The following is a 12,177-nucleotide window of genomic DNA, read 5'->3' as shown; positions in this document are numbered from 1 at the left end:
AAATATTGCAGGCGTTTTGTCCTCTCTTTCTGTCCCACTGTTTCTTTCATGATGAAAACCTACTGTAGCCCTCAGAACTCCACTGTCCTTCAGGGAGGGCTCTCTCCCCGCTTTCCAGGCAGACTTCCTTATCCCCTTTTGTGGCTGCTGAAGACATCACTGTTGCACTTCTATTGTACTATTACCTTTTCCTTGATTCTTTTTCAGCCTTTTGCCTCTATAGGTTACACAGATTCAAAACTGTATTGTCCCTGTGTGTAGCCACGCTGCAGATTTAGCACAGTTTGATAGCAATTTAACTGCCATGACTCTATTCTACAGAATCCTGGAATTTGTAATTTGGTGAAGTACTCTATTCTACAGAATCCTGGAATTTGTAGTTGAGTGAGACACTAGAGCTCTCTGACAGCCCAGGCTGAGTACCTCACCAAACTGCAAATTCCAGAATTCTGTAGGATGTCATGGCAGTTAAAGTGGTGTCAAACTGCTTTTATTTTGCAATGTGGCTATACCCTCAGTTACTTAGTTGTAGGGTGGGATCAAAGTGTAATAGAATACCATATCAAAAGAAGCAGTTTGTGACATTGGCCCCTTTACACAAATGTGTAAAATGTCATTGCTAATATGCCTGTGGATTGGTATTAACTCCATCAATGCATCTGAAGAAGAGGATTGAAATCCACAAAACCCATGGTAAAACAGTGATTCTCAGCCTTTCTTGGGTCACCAGCCATTTGGAAAATCTGATCAAAGCTATGAACCCCCTTCCCAGAAAAAAATGCATTTCAATAATATTTCAAAGTAACAGATGGAAGTCAAAGGGGTCATGCATTTTTTATGCCACTTCATTGATCCCCTGATGCCCCCAGGCTGGCAACCTCTGTGCTAAAATAAACCAATGACTCTTAAGTGGGCTGCTAGCTTCCTTCTTTCTCCACCCCTTTTCCTTTTTATGAGAATCCTACTGTTTCAATTCATCAGTTAATCATAGGCCAATATTGTAATGTAGGGCAGCATGACATAGTGGTTTGAGCGTTTGACTGTGACTGTGGAGATCAGCGGTTGACTCCATGAAACCCACTAGGTGACCTTGGGCAAGTCACACACTCTCAGCCTGAGGGGAAGGCAATGGCAACCCTCCTCTGAACAAATCTTGCCAAAAAGACCCCATGATAAAACCCCATAAATAGGCTCACCATAAGTCTGAAATGACTTGAACACACAACAACAACAGCAAGGCATATAAATAAATGAAAATATACTGTATATGCTGAGTGTTACCTTGATGGGAAAGAGAGGATCCCAAATTGGGGAAACAAAGTAATCACCCCTCCCTTCTGATAAACCACACTAGGAAAAATAAACCAAAATGTACTGTGAAGGGAGAAAATGTTGTAGCAAAGGTGGATGTATCCCAGCAAATGAGCTTTCTCCAACCTTTGTCCTTCTGGACATGTTGGACTATATGTCCTATATCCTGTCTCCCTGGCTGGGGATGACGAGAGTTTTTCTGTAACACTTCTGAGAAGAGTGAAGTTAGGAAAGCTGCAATAGCTGTTTGTCAGTTCTTGTCAGCTGTTTGCCAGCAGAGATTTTTTTTTTTTAAGTCAGAAACTCTTGGCTTACCAAACTGCACTCACAACAGGTAGATAGTATATGGGAATGACTTCATCGCCAACTGAAATGCAGTCACAGCAACATTTTGCTCTTAATGGACATATATAAAAAAATTATTGCATCCCCTTCAAGCTGTGCACATGCTGGAAGACGGCAACATAATTATTTGTGCTGGAAGTCTACCCAGGTAATTTATTTTGCATTCCTCTAATGGGTTTCCTCTCCTTTGCACATTTATTCTGGAAGTTGAAATGATCAGTAGTTTGTGGAAAGATTGTGTTTTCTGTGAAAGCTATGAATCAATGAGTTTTCAGTAAAACTGCTCTGGATAGGGACCACAGAATTAGCTGAAGCATTTGGCCCTGCACCAGTGCAGTATATGAAAAAGGATGAAATAGGTAAAAAACAAATCTGAGTGAGCTCAGGTTCAAGAACAAATGTAGTATGCATCAGGCTTCACTTTTGGTTTGAAATGACACATCTTCCCATATCCATGTGAAGTCATTTGCAAAGGATTGGATTTCATTTTGTAACTTGTAAGGAGAAAGCATAGACTGTATTTCTGACATTGGCTTGACATGCAGGGCCTAGAGAACAGGAATCTATTGCTACATGTCAAGTGCATGGGCCTCTGGAAGAGTTGTTGGCTAAGGAGTTTTATTTCTTTTCAAATCCTTTCTTTTATGCAGGTTCCCTCTCCCTCACTTCTGTGTAGTGACACTGAAAATGTGCCACAACTTGATGGTGAATATCTAATCCCAAAATAAACTGGACTTTATAGGGTTTTAGCTTTCTTTTTAATTAAAGTGCAATTCTCTAATTACTGATTTAAAGGGGCAGCATATTCTAGAGGTGTGTGCATGAATGTGAACTTTGGCCCGTTACAGACGGGTGTAAAGTACGTCCTGGGGACGTACTAGGGTTTGGGAAAGTGCATGCCTTAACGCACACACCTAACCCTAATACATCCCCAGGACATACAAATTGGCAGCGCCCATTCCACACGGGGGCCACCATTACGACGTCACGAAAGCACCGCCTGCAAATGGGGCGGTGCGGACGTGATGTCTTTGCACCGTGCAAGGGCGCATAGAACACCCTTTCCGCAGCGCTAGAAGGAGCTCCGAAACGGAGCTCCTTCTGCAATTTGCGTTGCTGGCACAGCTTTTAGATGGCTGCGCCAGCGACGCAAGGGAGAAAGGGGCTGAGCGGCCCCTTTCTTCTCCTCCCCGCTGCTGTCGGGTGACCTTGGGGCATGAAGCCCCAGGACACCCCTTTCCAGGCCGCGGGGAAGTGGCCTTTTGCCACTTCCCCGTGGCCTGGAAAGCAGCGGATTGGGGCCCCAGAGGCTGCCATTCTGGCAGCTGAGGCCCCGATCCGGTGGGGAAAGGAGCGCCATAGCTGGATATGGAGAAGAGAGCTTTTGCTTCTCCATGTAGGGATTATCCAGAATGGTCAGAGACAGTTTGGTTTAATAATTTTCAATTTTTTGTATGAGACCTGCCATTTTAGAAAAAAAGAAAAAAAATTAAATAGATGATACTTCCATTTGCCTTGAGAAATAATGCTGCTTTCCTTAACAGTTGCTTAAAAAACCATGCATTAAACTAAAAACGTGTTCATACAAGGTTGAAACAAAAGGTGAAAAAAACAAGTTAAAGTGCAATCTAATAAACTACTTTTGGCTACATTTCTTCTTTACCACACCTTTCAATTTCACTAATATGCACTACCTATAGAAAGATTACAAAGGGTTCTTGTAGCACCTTGAGACTAACTGTATGAAAGAAGTTGTAGCATGAGCTTTCACATACTTGGTTTACTTCTGCAGACATCTCTGAATTCTACACAAAGAATTGCTACCCGGAGCTTTTCCCTCTCAGCTTGGAAAATTTTCTTTTTGAAAATCCATGGATTTCCCATGGATCTCCTATCTTGAAGCAGATAACTTGGTCCTTGTTGCCTGTGTTAGACATGCTAATTCCACACCACTGCTGTTACACAGACTGTCACACTCATCTCAAATGCCGCCAATATCTAGTCCTAGCAATATCTAGTCCTAGCAAATGAATCACAATGAAACATTTAACACACTGTAACATCAAGGTTTTTAAAGGTCTTGTTCCAAAATGTCAAAGCCAAGTAATGTTAGATAATTAAACACATGAATAAACTCACTGGAAAAATGGCTACCTCCACCACTTCACACTTAAATCTTCCTTTACTTCACTGTTCTGTACCACAAGCTCTAAATCCAGTTGCTGCTCCCAATTACAGTACAGTATCGTGCCTCAGCTTTGTGAAATTATCAAGTTTGATAAATGCACCATATTTGTCTGGGCTGTTAAGAATAACATGTATCCACTGTAAAATCTTAAGAAATGTCAGCTGTCAGTTCTCTCAGATTTAAAATATTGTATAGCAATGCATAGTAGTACTGCCAGTCATCTTTCCTTCTTCATGTTGTAAGGACCACAAGATGTAGCGATGACTGCCAAACTGAATGACTTCAAAAGGGGACTGGACAAATTCATGGAGGATAAGACTGTTGGTAGCTATTAGTTTCAATGGCCCATAGTATCTGTGGATACTGAGGAAGCATGCCTCTGAATACCTACTCCCTAGGAGCACCAATGGAAAAGTCTATTACGTTTGTTTCTTACACGTAGATAGCTCATGGCTGGCCCTGTGTATAACAATGCTACAGTTTGGGCAACCATAGGTCTGATTGACTAGGTCCCTTCCTATGTTTTTATAGTAATGAATGCAGATATTGTTCTAGGTGAAAGATTTTGGTAAGCAGCCATTCTTGATGGTTAGTCTGATTCCAGCATAACACCTATTTCTTTTATGCCGGGAAAAAGAAGAGAATTGGTTGGCATTTAGATAAGCTAGGCAAGAAGACTTAAGAGAGGCAGTCTTTCTTTAAAAATGCTACCTATCTGATCCTTGGACTAAGCATGCATTACTGCATAATAATAGGGCACATGATATTAATTATTCACCAAAGTAAGGAAAGAGATTTTTACACAGTCTATGCTGAAAAGTAAAAACCACTCTGTCCTAAATCTGCCCTGTTTTGGCTGAATTGAACCCGTTTTTTGTACACCTGGAACGGACAACTTCTTTGAGGCTGGGAGCATTTTTCAGGTTTGGCAAGTGCTCAAGAGCGGCATGCCCGAGAAACACAACTTAAGCAGAAGGGGCAGTAAAAATAAGTAAAATCTCCCCCGATTGTTCAGATCTAAATTATGCTAGGTTGCTTTCCTTCTTCATGTTATAAGGACAATCAGGGTATGTGCAAATATTTGTGCTCCCTTGTCTAGGGTTGGGTGACGTTTGCTACTGCTATCACCATCATCATCACCATCCACTTTGGCAAGGGCATGCCTTATAAAAAGCTGGGCTCAGGAACACAGTGAAATGTGACGAATCTTAACAAAGAAATAAACATGTCCTGCAAGCAATTGTGGTTGGAAGGAACTATGCATACAAAAGAAGGACCTGACATTCAAATCATCAGGAGGAACTTTGTGATGGTAAAAACAGTTTAACTGTTGAATATGTTGCCTCAGAGAGTGGTGTAGTTTCATTCTTTGGAGGTTTTTAAACAGAGACACTATTGGGAGTGCTTTGATTATGTACTCCTGCACGATGGCCCTTGAGGTGTCTTCCAACTCTAGGATTCTAAATAATTTCAGAAATACTATTTTTTGCTTAAATATTTTGGCTTCTGAGAATTAATGGCAAAAGTGCACAGCTTTGCTGTGTTACAGGAACAGGAGTCAAAATACTAACCAATTCTCTCTTTCACTGCATCACAACCCTGAAGACAGGCCTTGTTTTCTTGAATGCATGCATGCAGACACACACACATGCACGCACACATGCACGCACACACACACTTGAATCCCTTTGTTGCTGTTTTTCTCTTGGTGTCATCTCCCACGGTTGCCATGGGAGCCAGCCAGGATCCTTTCAGCATATGTTATTGCGTCTCTGGAAGGAAGTGCTCCAGTGCTGGTCTGCTATTTTTATAGAACCTGTTACATAATGCAAACCATTAAAGGTTCCTCTGGGTGTTTTATTGTGTGAAGAGGAAATTAAATTTGATGGCTCCTAAAATCTTTGATGGAGGATGCCAGGTGATTTCTTTCTTTCTTTTCTTTTCTTCTTAAAAACATACATATAACCCCCCCCCTTGTTTCTGTATCATCCACATAGCAACGATATTTCGGTGCGCACTTAAAGCAGGACAAAATACACATTAGAGCCATTGGCAATATTTGTCTGCATGTCTGTCAGAAGAGGAAATTGAATTCTAAGTGGGGCAAGTTGAAGCTATAAAAATGCACAGTGCTATCAGTCCAGAGAACTAGACCAACTAACAACGGTGTGGTACAGACTGCCCCATTTCACTCTGGATTGGGGCCAGGGCAGCTTCACCAGCAGCTCTGCAGCCCCAATCCAGAGTTTTCCCGCGCCATGGAGAAGTCGCAGAATGCCGCTTCTCCATGGTGCTGAACAGGAGTATCCTTGGGGTTCATGCCCAATTTTTTTGGAGTGGGGAGGATCCTATAATTAGATTTCCTCAGTCACATTGTAACCACCTTCTTATTTAATCTTCTTTAGATTGCTGTAGGATGGAGAATCCTCTTGTGTGAGACCTTTAGTGGAATACTAGAAAGACTAGAGTCACACACTGCTACCAAGACTAACTCAGTTCCATCTACAAAAGCAAGACACAAAGACTGTCAGATAACTCTATGGATTTATACTCAAAATCACTTAATGCAAATTCATTCTCCCATATAAGATACTAGAACTACCTTTTCACAATCTAGGGCTGCACTGGCACTGCAGAAATAATGCAGTTTGGCACCACTTTAACTGCCCTGGCTAAATGCTGTGGAATTCTGGGATTTGTAATTTTGTGAGATATTTACTTTTGACGGCCAGAGAGGTCTAGTGCCACAACAAGCTAAAAATCCCAGGATTCCATAACACTGAGCCAAGGTAATTAAATCAGTGTATATATGTGTGTTGTGTGCCTTCAAGTCATTTCTGACTTATGGTGACCTTAAGGTCAACCTCTCATGGGGTTTTCTTGGCAAGATATGTTCAGAAAAAGTTTGCCATTACCTTCGTCTGAGGCAGAGAATGTGTGACTTGCTCAAAGTCACCCAGGGGGTTTCATGGCTGAGCTGGGAATCAAACCCTGGTGTCCAGAGTTGCAGTCCAACATTCAAACCATTATGCCATGGTGGCTCCAATTAAAGCAGCATCAAACTATATTATTTCTGCAGTGCAGTTAACACCCTTGGTGGTAAAATGCAGCATAGATCTTCCCCATCTTTCAGTACTTGGTGATGCTCAGGAAATTATTCTGATTGTTTGTGTGATAGTCATGGCTAGTAGAAATTCTAGCCTCAATAAGCCAGAACATTTCTAAAGTGCCGGGTATAAATAAAATAGAATAAAATCAATCAATCAAAAATGGTTTTAATATCTGGTTTAAGATTTGATAACAGTACATTACTGGTGATGTGATGTGAAATATTTGAAACTGGAACTAAACTAAGAACCATCATAGTAATACAGTAATCTAAATCTATTTGGTAGATCTACATAGCGTAGCTGATCTTAGTCAATGAGTTGATTTACCATTCAGCAGTTGATTCAATGGGTTTATTTTGTTGGGATCAGCAGTTGGATTTAGACCAGAATACCCAAGGTTATACAAACATGTGAATTCATTTTTCAACACAGTACCCAATTATTATTATTATTATTATTATTATTATTATTATTACCATTATTATTTACACAGCGCTGTACATACAAAGAATAAAATAGATAAAGTAAACCTGCCGGCGTACAATCTAAATGAACCCAGAAATATAGGATTGTTTTGCAGAGATGTGGTGTGAACAGTCCTGCAAAAAAAAGAAAAAAAAAAAAGAAGTCACCTCAAGAACACAGCCAATGATGAAAACAAATGTTTTATATTGTCACAAATGTTTACAGACATAAAATCGTTGAACAGTATGTAGACTTGCTAGCGTTAGCAGACTAATCCTAACAACGGTGAGAGAGTTAAGAAAATGCACTGTGGAAGGTGTGGGAGTCATGTTTTGTCAAACAAGGAGCAGAAAGGGCATGAAGGAAATAGTGAAGTAAATGTGAAATGCAACAAAGATGCCTTTGAGCTTCAGAGGTAAAGAGTATGCTTGAGGCAGATTTAGAGAGCTGATAGAGAAGTTTCAGGAGAAAGAGGAAGAAATAAAGTCAGAATTGACATATTGATCTTATATGGAAACACAAAGGGCTACATTTTCTGATTAGTCATAACCACTTGGAAACTTAGGGCCCGAACATACAGGCCAAAATAAAGCTGCTTTGGGTCACTTTGGAGGTATGTTGTTTAAATGACACATTGATCTTAAGAGACCAGAAGCTGTGCCAAAGCTGTGCTCCATTCCTTAGGACTGGAGCATGGCTTTGGCATGGCTTCTGGCCACTTAGGACGCATGCATCATTTAAACAGCATACCTCCAAAGTGACCTGAAGCAGCTTTATTTTGGCTTGTCTGGGTCCTCACTGTGGGCACAGCTCATGTTAAGTTTGAGCTTAATGCCCGGATAAGACTGGCAACTGCATCACAGTTTAATTGGTCATCACAGTCTCATTGATAAAGACAGGGTAGATTTCACCTGTCCCTTACAATGCTTAGTGGATAAGACTGGCAATACCATTGGCAGTTATGTGCATTGGTTGTGTAGTAAGTTGCTCTGGACTCACTCCATACTAAAACCTCCTTTGTATCTAACTTAATTTATTTCCAATTATTTTTTGGGGCAATGAAGTGTAGCAGAGGAATATTGCCACAATAACGTGCTCCTGGGGGTGAAAAATCACACATCATTAATGCAGCTAAGGGCATCATCACATAACAATGCTGTTGATGTATTGGTAATAGTAGTAAAGTGTAATGTGCAGCTTTTGGCTACATCTACACTGCAGAATTAATCCAGTTTGACATGGCTTTAACTGCTGTGGCTCAATGCTATGGAATTCTGGTAACTGTAGTTTGTGAGACATTCAGCCTTTCTGTCAGAGAATGTTGGTGCAGCAACAAACTCTAGTTCCCAGAATTCCATATTATTTTGCCTTGACAATTAAAATGGTGTCAAGCTAGATTATTTCTTCAGTGCGGATGCAGCCTTTGACACTGTAAAAATAAATAAATCTTTGCCACATTTAATAACTCATTTGGCATCTACATTATCACAAGCAAACTGTCCAAAGTGGGTTGATTGGTCATGCAAAAAGTAAACTGAATAATGTGTATGCGATTTGGCACATGACAGAATCATGTCACTTCTTCCATGTATGTTCACTGCTTTATAGATCCACTCAGTCTACATTAACACTGGCCCGTTACAAATGGGCAAAAAGTATGTGTCACGCACGTACTAGACTTGGTGTGTACAAAATGTCGGCACCCGTTCTACACGGGTGCTGCTATCTTGACGTCATGGACGCCTAGCGTCCACACGTCACATGGCAGAAATGACATCACCAGTGCGCCATTAGTGCTTTGGGGCGCCATTTCCACAACGCAAAAAGAAGCTGCTTTTTTGGGCTTCTTTTTGTTACGTCCCGGAATTGCGTGGTTTGGCCGCTGCGGTTCCTGGATGCAGCAACCAGCGGCGCCAGCAGACCACCCTTTTTGGGCAGTCTGTAAAGCGCCATTGTGTTAATTTGTTCATGTTTATTTGCCTTAAAAACAGAATTTGTAAAAAAATTTAAAAAATGAATTTCTAATCAATATGTTGATATACTGAACCCCTCCGTAACTGAGCAATGGCAGGAGGATGCTCTGGATCCGGAAAGCGACCCAAATGATACTACTACTCAGTGACAGTATGGGAATGCAACTGAGCCAGATCATTGGTCCATCTAATTCAGTATTGTCTGCATGTGTTTCTTAACCATTGAGACTCCATCTTCCAAAATCTGGATGGGGGTCATGTAGGATGGGGGATTCTGGAACCTGAAGTTTAAAAACGTCTGAGATATCCCCTCTGCATAGGTATACCAGGGGTGGGAACCTCCAGATACCGTTGGACTTCAAGCCCCAGGCACAACGCCCCTACCCAAACTAGCTAATGGTGTGCAATGTTAGGAGTTGCTGTCCAACAACATCTGGAGGGCTTCATAATTCCTACCCCCAATTTATATTAATTGGCTGAGGCCTCCTGGGTTTTAGTTAGGACTGTTAGGAAAATCCTTGGCCTCTCAAATTAAAGTAAAACCATACCCTATAATTGAATTGAGAAATACTGTAAAATATGACAACACAGAAGCAAGATAGGGGTTTAGTTTAGTTGTCATTTAAAATATAGACTAATGTGGAACTGCAGATAAAAAAATGTTATGTAGTGAAAATAGTTTGCTTTTTACAATGTTGAATAAGTTGTGTACATCAAGTGGTAACAGCACCAGTTAAAACCATTCCAGTTCCAGGCTGTGACAGAACAAATTGTGGAAAATCCAAAGGGGCAAGCATTGAATACTTTTGCAAGGTACTGTATGGTGATGAGGTTCATTAAAAACTCCATCCTACAGAATCCCGAGATTTGTATTTTTGTGAGGCACCAACACTCTTAAGCAGAGAAGACTCAAGTGCTTGCAAAACTGCAAATCCCAGGATTCCATAGGACAGACATACAGTACTTAAAGTGATATATTATTTCTACAGTGTAGATGCGCTCCGTGTGAGATACATACTTCTCATCCCTGCTGTTTTAATTTGTTTTAATTCTTATAAGCCACCTTGAATACCAGTTTTGGGGAAGAAGTGGGATGTGAGTTAAATGATGACAATGTACCAAATGATGATAATGCACTTTGTGATAGGTTGCTTTGAAAGCAATCCCAAGCATATTAATGAAACATCTCAATGATACTGCTGGAAGTAGGATCAAAACAGCACAGCTACACCAAGTGATGCTGTAGGAAACTGTTCACATTATCCAAAATTATTTCACTGATTGCCAGATTCTTGGATATAATCGGAATTACTGATGATCCAGACCTCCAGTCAGTAACATCTGGTAGACTGTGAAACTGAGAATTAAAACAATAATCCTTGTTCAAGTGGATTTGTGTGAAAAGGTAATTGTAATACCAGTAGTACTCAACATAAATACAATATGTATATGTGTGTGCATGTGTGTGTTTTGCAGGAAAAGAGTACTTGGAACAGTATATGCAAAAGTCCAAATGCAAACTACAAAAAGGAGCACATCATCTTGAAAGCACTGATACCTTAAAATCCTAGTCTGTTTTGAGAAGGGAAGCAACTGGCTGCATGAAATCTCAAAACAGAGAGCTAGAATTATCCTTGACTTTGTCCTGTCAAATGTTAAGTCAAACAGGAAGCAAGGAGGGTTTCTTTTTTCTTATTTTTGGCAAGCGTTTCCCTTGCTTCCTATGGGGTGGAAATGGGCAATAAATAGCAGGGTATCTTGTGGCGTCATTCCAGGCCTCCCAGCTACCGGTGTTGGCAAGGAAATGGCTCTCCTTTTCTTCCTCCTTGTTTTTAGAGTGTTGCATTTTCCTGGGGTGGAGGGAAGGTCTGTCATTATCAGGGAGAGAGTCAAACCACAGCGGCTGGCTTCTGCTGAACTCCTCTTGCCCTGCCAAACAGGAGGAAGCCATAACCATATTATTCACACCACTAGTGGTTTTTGTCTGAAAGTGAGACTTCCTTTAAATTACAGCACATGCACTCACATGCACACATGTGCACAAAATGCAAAATTGTGGTCGTCCTTATAAAAGCAGGGCATTTTTTGAAAATACAGCTTTTTTCAAAATGTCTTCAAATCTTCCACCAAAGTAGATGTGCACTGCCTTGCAATTCAGTTTTGAAAAGTATTGCTCTTGGAATGGGTGCAGAAAATAGACATCCCCAAGTGCAATTGGCTAAAGAAGGAAATAAAGACTTTCCTGTGTTTATCATCCCATACAAGTGATTCTCCTGAAGCAGCTTTCTGGGCTTCCTTCACCTCAGTTCCACAAACCTGAAGATCACTACAAAATCTGTTTGTTTTGCTTCACAAAACCTGTGGCATTACAGCAAAACCACACATCTCCCGCTTGGACATAGATTCCCTTTCCTTGCTTCCCCATTTTGGAATTATGTCTGCATGTCAGGTGAGGTATCCACTGTTTTTTCAAGTGGAACAAAAGCCCTTGAAAGAGCATGTGGCTGAGGCCTTGCCCATGTTGCCCAGAGATTCTGGAAGTTATAACTTAAATATAGATGTCGTTGGACTGCACCTCCCAGCACACCCCACCACTGGCTATGCTATCTAGGGCTGCTGAGACTTGCAATGCAACAACATCTGAAGGGCTATGTGATTCACTCTTTGTAAAAAGAAAGTAACTTTTTCTAAGCTTTGGGTTGAGGTTTTTCTGTGGCCCTGTTCAAACGGGCCATTTTGTACGCACTTGGTACATACTGGGGTTGCCTGGGGGTGTCTCTTTTAG

The 12,177-nt window shown here is 41.0% G+C and overlaps 1 long non-coding RNA gene across 1 annotated transcript in view; it reads left to right on the top strand.

The window, feature by feature from the left end:
* Nucleotides 1–1,615: 1,615 nt before the first annotated feature.
* LOC121932017 overlaps nucleotides 1,616–12,177 on the top strand; it is a 162,853-nt gene continuing 152,291 nt past the window's right edge. The window contains exon 1 of the long non-coding RNA XR_006104248.1: nucleotides 1,616–1,804. This is a non-coding gene — a long non-coding RNA (uncharacterized LOC121932017). The remainder of the gene's footprint in view (nucleotides 1,805–12,177) is intronic.

The sequence above is a fragment of the Sceloporus undulatus genome, chromosome 5, assembly GCF_019175285.1.
Source record: "Sceloporus undulatus isolate JIND9_A2432 ecotype Alabama chromosome 5, SceUnd_v1.1, whole genome shotgun sequence".
In the NCBI taxonomy this organism is placed as follows: Eukaryota; Metazoa; Chordata; class Lepidosauria; order Squamata; family Phrynosomatidae; genus Sceloporus; species Sceloporus undulatus.
This window is presented reverse-complemented; position numbering and strand designations above follow the sequence as displayed.